The 15,439-nt window shown below is 45.1% G+C and overlaps 1 long non-coding RNA gene across 2 annotated transcripts in view; it reads right to left on the bottom strand.

Annotated features, from left to right (window-relative positions):
• Positions 1-15,439, bottom strand: part of LOC118284103 — a 142,988-nt gene that overhangs the window by 2,599 nt on the left and 124,950 nt on the right. The window contains exon 4 of one of the 2 annotated variants that reach the window (XR_007031544.1): positions 11,721-11,769. The exons of the other annotated variant lie outside the window; for it this stretch is intronic. This is a non-coding gene — a long non-coding RNA (uncharacterized LOC118284103). The remainder of the gene's footprint in view (positions 1-11,720; positions 11,770-15,439) is intronic. 2 annotated transcript variants of the gene reach the window in all.

Genomic DNA, 15,439 nt, shown 5'->3' on the forward strand with positions numbered 1-15,439 from the left:
ACAGCTCAAAAAGTGGGAATAAAAAAACCCCCAAAACACCGACATGACAGAGACAAGACTAACTGAACGTAATATTAATCCAGCTGTATATAAATATATATTTATTCGAAGCCCATCTAAAAAAAATATATTACGATGCAATTGAATATGACAGCTGGAATGGAGTGACACGCCAGATCCAAAACTGATCTTCCTCTAATTCATTTCAGATCAAGGGAGAGGCATCAGCGGGATCTAGTTCCTGTGAGCTATCAGAGGCAGGGGCTGCGAGGGAAGAACGTGGGGGAGGAGGGGGTGAGAGAAGACAACTGAAATATAGACAAACAGAAGACACAGCGGCGGTGATTTGTGTTAACATAATCCCTTGTGACAATATTGCTAATTTAGCGCAGAGGAAGACAACAACAAGGTAGCGACAAAAGAAATCCCCCCTGCCCCTCCAGGATGGAATAACATTATGCAAATGTTGTTTATGGGTACAAATGACACAATGATTTGAATGCTTTTGTCACCAATTCACCTCAGTAATAAGCATGGAAATATTACTGTAATGCCTGTTGCGTTGCATGATTTATACGCCTGGCAACCGTCCTTTAATAATGACAAATGACGTGCACCGGGTGTGACTCTATATCTTGAGAGAGGCCGACGCAAACACTTCATCTTGTTCCCACTTTAAAACGCTGCCCCATTGTATTCTTGAAATCCCATTAAAACAATGTTTAACAGGCTCTTCACTGTCTGACTGAATAATAATATTCCGCGGTGACAACTGTGGGCCTTCAGTGCAGCCGCTGCCAGAGGGAAGGAGAGGAGACGAACGAGATGCGCCAACAGATTCTTGCCTCGCCCGGCTCGTATAATGTACGCGCTGCCGCGCTGCCATATAAAGACATATTCAGCTTTGTTTAAAGAGACACAGAGAGAGAGAAGAGCCGCTTCTTCCTGCGGAAACACACACACACACACACACACAGCCACAATGTTAACACGCAAACTCTTGGCTCGTTGTAATCTGGTGCCTGCGTTTGTCTTGTATTATATCTAGAGCTTTGTACAATCGCAAACGCAGATTTGAAAACGCAAACAGTGAAGTGCAGTGAAAATGCAGCCTCTGGACCAAATCCACAGGCTGCATTTTCTCCTTTGACTCTGCTAGCTCTAAAAAAAAAAAAAAAAAAAGGTTGACGGCTCCTGTCAGCTCCTGCAGGTTTGGGATGGACGCGTGTGGAACGGCTTTATGGTCGAGGAAACATCCCAGGTCTGCCGGTACACTGAGACACACATAGCTGCGCACTGAGCGAGTGGAACTCACAGCGCCCTCACATGCGTATATGTCTGCTTTGTTGCCATGGTTTCACTCACCTTAGCGCCTGCTACTGTGTCATGTTAAAAAAAGAAAGAAAAAAGTCCCAAAAATAAGACTAATTACTGGGGCATAGGGTTTTTTTTCCTTTTGGAAATAATTCCTATGGCAGTGGAAATGTATTAATGAATAATAAATGAGTTATGTTTTCAGAGGAACAATTAGTCTTGTGTTTCTCTGTGGCTGGTACTGTACTGCACTGTACCCATACTGTATTTCGGTCTGGTTGTCCATTATTTCACACCATTTTCAGCCACAAAGACTCAAATAAATCCTTAGTGTCAGCGTCGTCTTTGCTCGTACAGAGCTGCTGATCAAAGGCAACACCGACGTCCCGACGCATCGACGAGTGCGCGGATATCAAACGGCAGCCAATGTTAATGTACTGTAATGTAACGACGATGATTTCATGCTCTGGTTGGGTGATTCTTTGAATTTGTAAGAGGTAATTCAGGCTTCAGCTAAACTTGCTTTGGACTAAATCGTTTACTAAATCTGCTTCTTATTCACGCAGTTGTGCAATCTGAAGAAGCTGTTTTGTTCAGATTGGTCCGACCGGATTGTTTTTGAATTCCTGTGTCGTTCCTCCTGGACCAGAGAACTGAAGACCCTGAACGGTTTATTTTGAGAAAACAAAACAAATAAGCGTGCACGTGGAGATAGATTTGTGAAACACAGCCCAACAAAATACAGCCTGTAAAAAGTGTGTCAATATAATTTATTTTCCCTTTTATACAAAGACCTAACAGATTCCAACTGGTATTAACCCAGATTACACTGAGAAGTATCGATTATCATGAGAGGAAGCGAGTAAATTACATACACACACAAACACACGCAAAAAAAATATAGCAGCAGAAAGGGCCTTATTCCAATAATGAAGACAGAGGGTCCAGCCAGGAGGCAGATGACGCTGCATTAGTCTTCAACGCCAGGACGGAGAGATGAGGGGGGAGAGAGAGAGAAAGAGAGACAAGACGACCCTTACAAATCTACTGGTGTTCAGAGGAAGGAGACTCCTGTGAAGACTGGGGTGACCAAACCTGAAATAAAAGAGTTCTCACCCTGCGGATGACGGCCCTGGCTGTTTCAGCATTTTGTGTACATTAAAGCTCCTGTACCGCTGAAAATGTTGGCAGCGCACATGGGACGCCGCGAGACAAGCGAGACACAAAAGGTCGACTTGTTAAACATACAGAATTTATGAGCTTTCGGGGCTTCGCACAGCAAGGCCCCCGTCAGTGATACTGACAGCAACACGCATGAAAGCTGTTGGATTGAGCCCCCGTGATAGACTGCTCGGTAATGCGGTGGGGTGTAATGATACCACAGGCAGCAGCCATCCCACTGAGGGAAGAAAAATGAGCCTGTCAAGAGGAAAGAAAAGAAAAAGACAGAAAAGAAAAAATAATCCCCCCTCTGAGTTTTGATGTGCTGTTTGGCTGCGGATCCGCGTTTCGCGGCCAAGTTTCTGCGCAGATTAAAATGCACTTATTCCATCAAACGTCCAGGGAAGCCGCCTGCCAGTTATCTGGCAGCCATTTGTTTACAGGGCGCAGGGATCCGGCGTATTCGGAGCGAGGACTGAGAGCCGGTCGGCGCCGACCTGCGCAGGTCTGCTGGTCGGGAGACTGTGCCATGCATTGCGCGGAGACAACACCAGGTGATCATCTGCTAGATCAGAGGACATTTTTTATTACTGTCACAGTAACGTTCCTTAGCCCTCACAAAATGAGCCTCATGATTGCGGGTAATCCGTTTCCAGGGGAAAGAGACTAATCCACCGTCTCCTGCATTAAATGAGACAGTAACGCAGCCCTCGCTCCGACCGTATGAAAACGACTGGAATCATTAATGAAAGTGAGGGTTCGGGCTGCGTGCCAAGCGCGACTCCTTGTTGCCCACAGCGAGAGCAGAATTTCAGCCGGCTGCTGGGAAGCTTATTTCTTTGCCGTGGCTGGGGTACAGCACAGGCCGGCGGAGTTTAGAGTAGATAGAAAGGTGAGGCCGGCCAGTTTTTCCCGGACTCAGATGGCAGAGCAGATGGCTGAGCGTCGGGGGGGGGGGGGGGGGGGGGGGGGGGGGGGGGGGGGGGGGGGGGGGGGACGCTTCAGCCTGTCGTCCCACTCTATATCAGCGGCACCCAACGTTTAGTTGTAGCAGGTATGACCCAGCGTTACTTACATACAGCACAAGATGTTTTCTGATTAAAAATGAGAACACACACTCTCACAAGCCAAATGCAGTACTGGTCGGGGTCTGTTTGATCCATAAAGCCATCAGGCATCACACCTAAACTCTGGTAGGTGAAGGTAAATCCCTTCCACTTTATTACAGAGGAATCTCTGTACTACTTAGCATTTAGGGAGAGAGCAGCGATTTAAATCCAGAGACAGCCCGGCAGGACGGGTCAGCCAGAGGCCAAAGATCAACTGTGCCCACTGCCCCATCTAGTGGAGCACAGACAGAGACAGAAGGCTGGGGGGGAAAAGGAAACCCAGTTGATACCTTTTCCACAGAGTAACACTAATATTTAGAGATGTGATTTGGCTGTTTGCTCAAAAAAATGTTCGGATAAAGAGAAAGTTAATCAGTGATTGATCCTCTGATACACAATTTCTGTCATTCTTTTTCCATGAATCAGCGGTTGGGAAATTGAACCACATGAAAAAGAGCAGAACTCGAGATTAATAACGGAAAGAACAGAAGGGCTCATATTATTCTATCATCTGAGCAAAAACGCAGAAGGAACTTAATATATCCAGCAGGATTGTTTTTGCCTGTTTTTAATAAAAGCGGCATTTTCAGCTGCAGTGCCACAACAATTTCTTTTTCTAACGATTTAATCAAAACATACACTTTGAAAAATTCGAGGGGGAAAATAGTGCCTCGGCTCTGAGGAGAAGGCTGGAGAATGTGAGCCGAGGATGCGGAATAATTTGTTTGACGGATCAAACCTATTCTGAGAGGAATGTGGGATTGTAGAACGCTAGATAATTTCACTTTTGTTTTGAGGTACACCTGCACGGAGAGCCGCCGCCGCCGCTCGGACCTGAGAAAGCTCTCATCAATCAGTCAGGGGGAAAAGGAGGGAACAACAGATCGACACTCGAGAGAAGAGGAGAAAAAACTGAAGTATGAAGCGACGGTAACAAGCACAATAACAGCGACTCCTGACAACTTGCAGGCTTTAAAAAGAAGAAAAAAAACACTAGCTGCACTCACTGTGGAGGGTGAACGTGAAAATGAATGAAACACACACACACACACACACACACACACACACACACACACACACACACACACACACACACACACACACACACACACACACACACACACACACACACACACACACACACACACACACACACACACACACACACACACACACACACACATTATAATGTGGATGTGTGAACACCCACAAACACTCACATACACACAGGCTTTGTATTATCACAGACACTTGGAAGCAGCCACACAGAACTGGACCCGGCCCACTTCTTCCCAGAACTGCTGGCTACTTTATTCAGACTTAATCAGACGAGCTCAAGTGTGTGAATGTGTGCGAGAGACAGACTGAGACAAAAGGCAGACAGACGGACAGAGATGTACATTAACTTCACTTTCTTATAGAAAACAGATGTAAACCAACACGTTTGGATACAGCGAAGATGAGTAAAAAACGTAAAAGAAGATAATAACTTCAGCGTGCAGTGCGGCCAATGTTCCCGCCTTCCTCCCGCGTCTTCCTTCTCTCTCTGGAGTGCAATTTACAGAGATAGCCTTCCTCCTTTTGTTTCCCCTTCATGTGCTGATCCCTCGCTATCTCCCCGGTCATCTCGCTGCCTTTGCGAGTCCTCTGTTGCTTTGAAGTGCTCCGTGCTCGCCGCACTCGCCGGCCTCCCCGCCCCGGTGCCGAGCGCCGGTGATTACAGCAGAGTGTGTAGCTGCACGTGTGTTATCACCAATTTCCCTGTACTTGTTAAATCTAATTACACAGCTTATTACACATTGCACAGGTAATGTCTTAGTGAGCCTTTTTTTTTTTTTTTTCCTGGGGGAGCTCTGCTATGATGATCCATAAATCTGGCTGACTTAGAGCCAAGGGGTAACAGATTGAGCAACACAGGGTGGCCCCGGACCAGATCAGAGAATTTCTTGGCTCAGGGAACCTTTAATCAACCAGGTCATTTTCCAAACTGTGAGAGCCGAGATTATTTTTAGAGCCCACCTGGGCCGCGGCCTCAGGAAATTACACCTTCTCCTGTTCTCGGACTCAAAGGAACACGCGCTTTGACCGTCCTCCGAATGTCCCATCACCTCCCAACGGTGGTGGAGACACACGAGCGCACTCGCGAGGAAATCTATTTACCTTTTTTGGGGAGGAAAAAGGGGCAAGGGGAAAGAGAGGTGAGACCGTGGCGGGAAAGAGATGTCGAGAGCAGAAAGGAAGCGCCGCGTCGGCGTCCACATGCTCGAAAAGCTGGTTCGCATTTTAAGGAGAAGAGTAGCAGGGTAATGCACCGAAGCTGTGGGATGGTTTCACCGCCGGAGCCAACAATGAGACCATTTCATCTGGAAGCACGAAAAAAATAGACCTTAATAAATTAGTCTGGGATCTTGCAGTATATGAAAAGGGGGTTATTGAATGTGGTTCCGTTGCTGCACAGGGGTTCACATTCTGCCAAGATTCCACTTTAAAGGTCTGCAGTGAGAGAATGAGGTGAACACTTGCTCTCCAGCTGTGATGATCTATGAAGTCAATGAAGTTTTCCAGACAGCTGTCAAAATCAAACTGTCTTTTTGAGTTTGTGTAAACAAGTCAAAAATAATAACCAAATGTATATTTAAATTATTTTCTGCATTCTTCTACCGATTCAGGTAGATACATTTGAGATTTAATGTATTCATGGGTATTGGTTGTGTGCATATTAATCATTGTAAAGACGGGACAAACTGGTTACTGTATGTTCGTAGGTTTACATTACCTCGGCTAATGTGTAATGTACTGTATCCAATGGAAACATTTAGTGCTTTAAAAAGCCATACATTCAGGATGACAGCAGTCAGGATACAGGAAAGGGAGAGGTTTTTTTTTCTTCTTTTCTCTAGGAAATTATAACTGTCAAGTGGCGCAAAGTGCAACCAGACTGCAACAATAATCAGAGCAGTGACCCGAGAAATGAATGCGGAGACAGAGACAATCGCGGGAGGAGGGCGTCGGGGACGGAGGTGGAGAGGAAGATCAAGAGAGCTCTTCAGCACCTGCCAGAAGAAGAGGACGCGCTGAGGAACAGAGAGAGAGTTCTGTCAGCACGAGGGAGGAGAAGAGCTGTCCCATGACTCAGAGCCTGTCCTCAAGTATGCTGTCACTCGTACTGTCACCAAAAGGAAAAGGAGAACGAGAGGAAAGGCCCCAAGGACATAGAGTCTAATAGCTCTTCCTTGTGGTAGATGAAACTGAAACCGTTCCCCATCTGGATGGATTCAGATTAATTACAGTAAGTACTGAGTTTAGCTTGCTAATCTAAAATGACACAGCACACACGTGCACACGCACGCACACACATGCAGAGAATTGTTTAAACCTTTGTCTTGGAAATGCCAGCATTGCCACAATAGAAGCTATATTGTAATGCAATCCAAAACCAGCTTATGTTGTATGATCTTTGGCACTTTGTACTTTGTAGAGTCTGTTTCTCGCTGCGCAAGGTTTTTTTCCTAACCTCGCTGAGAGAGGTCTGTTAACAACCGGGACGTCAGTCAGTCACACACATTAGGAGCCTGCAGCTCTTTCTAGAAAAGAAAATCATACAGTACAGTGTCTTTCAGTGAAATTACTGCATGTTCAGTGAGTGTATTGGCCTGTGTGAGCAACCGTATCTCTGACAGAGGACAGGACACAATACGCTATGAAACAATTACCAACATTAAAGAAAATAGATGACACTCAATCAGTGAGTGAACCAGAACAGTAAATGTGAAGCGTGTAAAGCTGAACAATGAGCTGAAATTCTCTCTAAAGCACTCTAAAGGCAAGAGTAACAGCAGATTCAGCGTATATTTCACTGCAGGTTCATCACTACGAGGGAGCCCTTTCATCTGTCATATTGTTATCTGACGCACGGTTATTGCATTGCGATTATAGCCACTTTAAATTAACATTTTGGTAATGACACCAGCTTTGTCATAGCTAAGGTTTTTCTTTCGTTCATTGTGAAATTAGAAACACTATCGATGCAAATTGAACTCAATTATTTGTCATATTTTTCTAAAAATTACTAAAAGACTATTCTAGTGCATTCACTCCCCCACCGACACGTCTTTCCAAAAATTTGTGTATTCTCTTTTATTCTTTTCTTCACGTTCCCTGTGTTCAGAAATTTCATAAACTTCTAGAAGACCAGACCACAGAAGTGCATTCAATTTTGAATCACCGATCATGTAACAACATGACAGTTGGATGGAAATGTGATAAATACCTTTTGTTTCCAATGGGTATGTGATCATAACACAGTGGTGCTTCTGAATGAGGTTGGGTGCCAGGTTACTGAGTGAAACAGTTGAAGAAGCCCCGATCAACGTTACTGCTTCTTTAAACCCGACCCAACAGCGTTTGGACTTGTGAAATAGACCTTTCCACACGACTGAATCCACCCAGGGATCATCTGCGCAGAGCGAGCTCTCCTCGTTACACATTTTTGCACTTGTGAAATTGGTGGGGCCGGTGTGGATTACTTTGAATGGGACTTCAGTGAGCGGAGCAGCAGCAGGCACTGCCCTGGAGTCGGCCCAACACATGCCTGTCTAATGGCTGTGATATGTGAGCGGGACAGCGCACGCTCTGCACACTGCGCCTCATTGATGAGGACAGGAAGATTTTCCTCTGACCAGGCATGGAACAGCCAGGTGGTCTGCCCTTGACATTTTTCATCTGTGCAAATTGGTATGTGTGGGGTAATGTGCATGAGAGAGCGAGAGAGAGAGAGACACAGCCACACAGTGAGCAAGTATGAGAGAGAGAGAGAGAGAGAGAGAGAGCGGAGAGAATTATGATTTTCTTGTTCCAAAGTTTGTGTTGTCCAAAACTAGCAGAGGTGTATGGTAACCAGTCTGGAAGAGGGCAGATGAAGTGGTTTTGGAACGGCCGCCCCGCTGCCAACGTGAGACTGCTGTTCTTCCACTAACACAGTACAGTAGCACGTCTGCCCACTGGATTAGTGAAAAGCACCATTGTACTTAACAATTAACTAGTTTGTTCTTACCTTCATTTATTTGGGCAGGGTTCGTGCGGGACACATGGGTCTTATGTAATATGTCACATTCTTTCAGCCATGCACATTTCACTCTGACTCCCCAGGCGGGTGCTGTACTGTGCTGCTGCTGCTGCTTCGCCACAAACTGCTCCAATCATGCACTTTCCTCACACACAGCTCCAGTGTGAAAGAACTTCAGAAATGGATGAAACTCTATCCAGGTTGTCCGCTGTGTAATAAATAATGTGCAACCTTATTTTTACTTCTCACGTTAGATGTCTGAAATGTTAAAACTTTGCAGCCACAATCTAATCACTGTGTGTACGAGCAACAGGTGAGGCTTGAGGTTAAAACTGTTATTTACATATGGTGACATAAGTAAAACTCTTTATACGCCAGTTAGAAATGCTTCACGGATGAGTTATGGTTGTTAACAAAGACAAAAAAAACATTTTACACCAATCTTCCATGACATCCAACAATTGTTCTGGCTTTTAACCCATATTGAATTTAAAATTATGTTATCAAATTGTTCAGTCAGCTTTATATGTGTAAACAAAATGAACTTGAGCCGTTCGGTCGCAGTCTGCCTCAGATAAACCTGGTTGGCTGAGATTAGCTGGAGCCTTCATATTTTCCATCTAACAAAAGCTTCACTTCATTTGAATCTTGCACTAAAACAACCCTGAGTGCTGTCACTGTGTCCATAAAAATTGATTACTGGAGTACACCCACCATTTTTTATGATTGTGGCACCATAAAAAAAAGAGGTAACTTACTCTCTTGATTTTAACTTTGTGTCAGAATTGTTCATGTTGATAAATGTGAAAGGTTGTGAAAGTAACCTTGTGGGGCCCTGCACTGCACAGGACAATTTGAATAATAGACTACTCGTAAAACAGCGCAAAAGGAGAGAAATATGCAGCTACACAAAGTCACTGGCATGGATAATGTATGATACAACTCCCAAGATGACCCATTACAATAAGTGCTCAGCCATCGGCTTTGTTCTATCAGATGCATTTAGACGGTGTCGCTCAAGTGTTCCAGCTCATTACAGGACGAGACCCTGATGAACTGGCTTGTAAATCTCCGGATGATCTGCAAATCTGTTTTAACAAAACCAATAGTGTTTGGCTTTCAGCGGGCCAGTGAGCGAAAGGCCTTTCAAAAAGCCTCGGAATAATGAATGTTGAATGCAGACATAAATGCCGAGCCCTTCTCTCCCAACAGCCCAAAAAATGTTATCATGTGATCTCGCACTGAGATATGGGGAAATCCTTCCCTGTTTGTTGAAACTTCTATCTCTCCATTTCTCAACAGAGGTGAGGTCTGATCCTTAACTGATGACCCTGGTCATTACAGAGATGAGAGGGGAGGGCAGGCGCGCGCGCACGCACACACACACGCACACACAAAGATGGGGAGATAACGTAAAGAGGAAGAATGGGTTCTCACTGTCCTCACTGACATATTTGGGATTATGTTGAAAGACAACCAGATGGATCGATCACACACACACACACACACACACACACACACACACACACACACACACACACACACACACACACACACACACACACACACACACACACACACACACACACACACACACACACACACACACACACACACACAGAGCAAACAGATCAAGTGACAGGAAAGTGTTTAACAATGAAAACTACAGCTCATAAATCACAGCAGATCTCGCAGTAATGGCCTGAACACACAACTCTCTCACGCTTGGGTTCATATTACGTACAGGAACACGTAGAGCGGCCCTGAAGACTCACGCTGCTGTACAGTAGCTCGCATACAGGTTGTGAGGTTCAAATGGGAAGACTGCTGAGCTTCAAAGCAGTCGACGTCCTTCTTTTAAAATAAAATCAGCGTTTCAAAAAGGACCCACATTTATGTATTCCACCGTATTCTTTTTAACGTGCATGTAGCTGGCCTTGCCTCGGCTCAGCCTGACCTGTGGTCGCTTTGAGCATTTAACTTTAGGTTACCCGCGCTGCCACAAAAGAAACTCCATTACACTCGAGTGAGGTTTCACTGCAGCACTCCCTGGGCCTCTGTCGAATCTTTAAAACAGATCTAAAACTTTTACTTTGAACCGAACCCATCCCGTTTTCCTTAAAATAACAAGATCGAGCGGTGAAGACAAATATATCACAGGCAAAAAGGTTACTCTTGACTTTGTCCAGCTTTCAACGAAGTAATGAATGATGCTGACGTGTAAAGTCAACTGCATGTGCAGCAACTGTGCTTTGTCAAGAGGTCTGTGAAAAATCATTTTCTCTTTTGTGGCTATTGTTCTTTCTTTTTTTTTTTACCGTCTCTCCAGTTCTTCTCTACCATCTGATTTCTTCTCATAATGGCTGACGGCGCAGTTAAACATCACCGTCTATATGCGTGGGATCCGGGGATCATACATTCAACAAATGCTGCTTGAAACGAGTACGAAGCCGACGCTCACATGCCCCCAGCTGGAGGTTACACATTTTTTTTTCCGTCTAGAGATATTGAACTAGATATGCGAGCATGCTCGCACTCACACATGTACCAATTGTGTGAATCCTAGCACTGTGGTAGCAAGTTTTACCCAAAATACTGACGACAGCCATAGTCTCCTGGCCCCTGTTACAATAACAGTCTGTTTGTAATGTGTGTGTATGCGTGCGTGTGTCACAAGATTCATATGAAATCTCCCATCACTCACAGGCTTTTACTGGAAGCTGACAAGATGCTAGCCGCACACACACACATACATACACACATATAAAATATAAAGGCCCCCGCCCCAGTTTGGGGATCTCTTTCTCCTGTCTGTCTCTTTACATTAGGTTCCATGACGGTGATCTGGTCAAAGCACCTTCACAAAGACTGATTAAGGGAAACTGAAGCCAGTTGTAAGGATTTAAGTTGACAGTGCAGGGAGGTGTGTGTGTATGTGTGTGTGTGTGTGTGTGTGTGGAGCGTGCGTGCCTCAGTGTGTGTGCGTGGAGCGTGCGTGCCTCAGTGTGTGTGTGTGGTGGGCCAGCAGGAGGAGGGAGGTGAAACTTTCTGTAGTGTGCGACTGAATGTACCTTCTGACCCTTGCCTCGGCCCTGACGTCTAATGGAGAAGCATCCGATGCTGGAACGAGAACAACAGAGACGGGCTGAGTCGAGATGGGCACGGAGGGAAAAAAGAAAAAAGAGCAAACATGAAGCGGGGGGGAAAAATAAATACTTGGGCGGATTGTGAATTTGCACGCAAGAGGGCCAAAGACAGCGGAGGGCAAACACTTGTCAGCACATCTCTTCACCACCGCCCGGTGTGACAGGCATCTATGGGTTTAGCACTATGTGACTGCGTGGTGCTAAAAGTCTTCTAACATAATTTCATCACATTTCAGCAACTACGTGCCACAGTCCCCTCTGACGAAGTCGTTCCTGGCCGGCCGGGGCTCTGCGAACGGCCTGAGGTGAGGCAGTAATCAGTCAGACCATATAAGCCCGAGATTTCCTGGTGGCACCGGAGCTGCCAGTTTTAGTGCAAGTCTGTGACATTCTTGGAGAACTAAAGCTCTCTCTGATTTATCTTTTTTTGTTTTCTGTGTGTCTGCGTGCATTGGATTACTGATCTGTAGCCACTGCGGTCTGTGGACCGACTGACCCTGCGGGAAATGTTTGCAAACAAGCAGGATAAGGAGGCAGATTACACAATGAGCCTTAATAGCTAATGGATTCCATGCAAAATTTCAGATCATAGGATTTTTACAGATTATGCAGCTCATTTCAAAAACTAGAACTTTGAACCAAAGTGTATTGACCCAAAGCATTTTTACCCTCCGTTGTCTTGGCCATGATGAAGAGAAATTGTAGTTCAGTAAATAGATAAACGCATAAAAGGGAAAAACAGTGGAAGCTACTTCAGGTGTTTCTCACCTTGTATTCATCCTGAAACTCCACCACGACGAGTGGAATCTTCATGGTGAACAGAGATGGCAGATAAAAACTGATTCTTACCCCGCAATTATGTCTCTAGTGTGTGTGTGTGTGTGTGTGTGTGTGTGTGTGTGTGTGAGTGAGAGAGAGGGACGATGAAAAAACCAAGAAAAAACTATTTGTGGGAGACATTGGTCCGTGTGTTTCAAACATGTTTTGACAGTTATGCAAGCTAATCCCTATTGTTGCTTTGCGAGGCTGCATGGGAGTGTGTGTGTGTGTGTGTGTGTGTGTGTGTGTGTGTGTGTGTGTGTGTGGTGGGGAGGTTGGGGAGAAAAACTTAAATCTCTGTGCAGCCTCTTCCACAACTGATTCATTCCATGCTCTTGTACATTGTAGTTACATACTGAAACTTTCCTTAGATTTTTTTTCTTCTTTTTTCCCTTTTGAATTCATTAATTTTCTGCTCAGGGCAATAAATGAAAATCCATTTTTTAAGAAGTTGTGATATCATGCATCTAAGAGACATTACAGTAAGATTTTTTAAAATCTTCTTTTAACTCTGACGAGTAAAATTGAAGCAATAGATTACTGCGATTACAGACTATTTACTAGCACAACAACGTACATTGGATACACTTTCTGTTCTTCAGTTGGTGTATGAGTTCAGTCAAAGAAATACATGCAGCATGCTGATGTGTCTGTTGTCTTTCACATGACCCCCCCAACCTTCTTGTGTGGTTTGGAATTCAAACTCTGCTTGGAGGGCATATCTGGGCGGCTGGCCACCACCTCGCCCACACCCTCCAGCCTTTCCTCTTTAGAATCTCCCTGACACACACCACACACCACACACAACACACACACACACACACACACACACACACACACACACACACACACACACACACACACACACACACACACACACACACACACACACACACACACACACACACACACACACACACACACACACACACACACACACACACACACACACACACACACACAATTGCTGAGACTCTTTTCAAACCATGCTAAACCTTTAGGCCCAACAATACAGGCTGGACCTAATCTTAAGGCCCTCGTCCAATCAGGGGGCTGGAAAGGAAAGAGTGGAATTGATTGGCTGTTGGCCACAGGGGCCAGTTAGAGAAAGGAGGAACAAGAGGAGACAACCATTGTTGATTGATGACCATGAAAGACACTTTTGTTGCCTACTTGAAGGCAGTACACTGTGCCTGTATCAAGAGGAAACGCTCTCAATCTTAAAATAGGTCACCGCCGCGCTGCAGAGATAGTGAGGTGTGCACAAGACAATCTCACGAGTAAGGTCCAGAGATTATTAGCTGTGAGTAATATTGATTAGCTGAGGTGCAAAGGTCAGCGGGGAATGAAAACAAGAGCAGTGATGGAAGAGAGGAGGTGAGGAAATATGGTCTGTAAACTTATCAAAACCAAAACAGAATTTTGTATCTGCTGAACAATGCTTCGCATAATTATGACGACATCTTTGGGCCGACCTCAGCTCGCCGCCATCTCCGTTTTTTCTGCGTTTTGCACGTTATGAAAATGGCTCGGGGAGAAGATTGAGCTTGTTTGCTCTGCTGGCAGCTTTTTTGGTTCCCATAAAAATCACTCTACAGTATCTGCGCACACCAATAAGTCAACAGGGATTTGAACTGTAGCTTGAGAAGATAAGGTTGCATCATGTTCAACTCCATTCTCAAATAAAAAAATGATTAGATGGTACAGTGATCTTCCCTTGGCTTTGAAAATAAGTGAAACTGAGGCCAAGATAGTATCAAACTATATGGGAGCTTGGATAATGTTGACTGGAGGGCTTTATTGATGTGCCCCTTCGCCTGATAATAAACCACATTTCTATCTGTTCGATTTCATCGTATTGAATTCAATTTATACACCGCCTGCTGTTTCTGGAATGTTATCTTCTATCCTGCAGGCAAAAAACAATACTGTCTCTGATTCTCATCCAAGTGCACCTCCGACTGTCTGCAGAACACACCCTCATACACACACTTTCCTAGTCTCTTTGTTTCTACTGCCACATACAGATAATAATAATAATCTAAAACCATGTCGTCTTTTTTTTTTACCTTTATCTTAAATTTAGCAGTATCCAGGCCACGGTATGATCCAACTTGCGCCCTGACCAACCTGCTCTATCATGATAAAAACAGCAGCTTGCGCCAGCAAACAAACACTTCACAGTTGTTTGTGTGAACCCGCATTTACGTTCCATTCACACGAGGAAAAGCATTAATGCGCGTCGTAGATCAAATGCGAGATGGAAGAACACCCCCTGTGTGAGCCAGCGATCCCACATCCTGCTCACAATGCTGCGGCGCTTTGAATCGGAATGTGAGCCATCTAGTGAGTCGGCTGCCAAGGCGAGGGGCTTTCAGTGTGTCAGCAGCGCTGACAGAACGAGACAGAGGGGCAGCGTGCCTCTATTCACAGCCAAGATACGCATTGGCAATACTCGCACAGCGCGGGTAAAACCACCTGTAGGTGCACAACCCACAATCAGTAACCTTGCCTCTCCCACACCGCAGCTCTTTCCCACCTACTTCATTCATTATTTTTTTTTCTCCCTCTGAATTCTTGCACTTAGATTTGAGCTTGTGCGTGGGTACGTGCTCTAAGAGTTATTGCCAGCATAAGCCTGTTATACCAGACTGTTTTGAGCTGACGCAGTAAGCAGGCTTAAATAGCAAGCAGGCTTCATTTGTTCTGTGTGAAGCAATGGCGCGGGGAGCTTGTTGAGCCTCGGATGAGTAAAGGGAGTGCAGGTTAAGAGGCGGAGAAAGTTTATATACGTACAAAAACTGCCTTACTCAGAGGATGATGAT

Source organism: Scophthalmus maximus, chromosome 10, assembly GCF_022379125.1.
Source record: "Scophthalmus maximus strain ysfricsl-2021 chromosome 10, ASM2237912v1, whole genome shotgun sequence".
NCBI lineage: Eukaryota > Metazoa > Chordata > Actinopteri > Pleuronectiformes > Scophthalmidae > Scophthalmus > Scophthalmus maximus.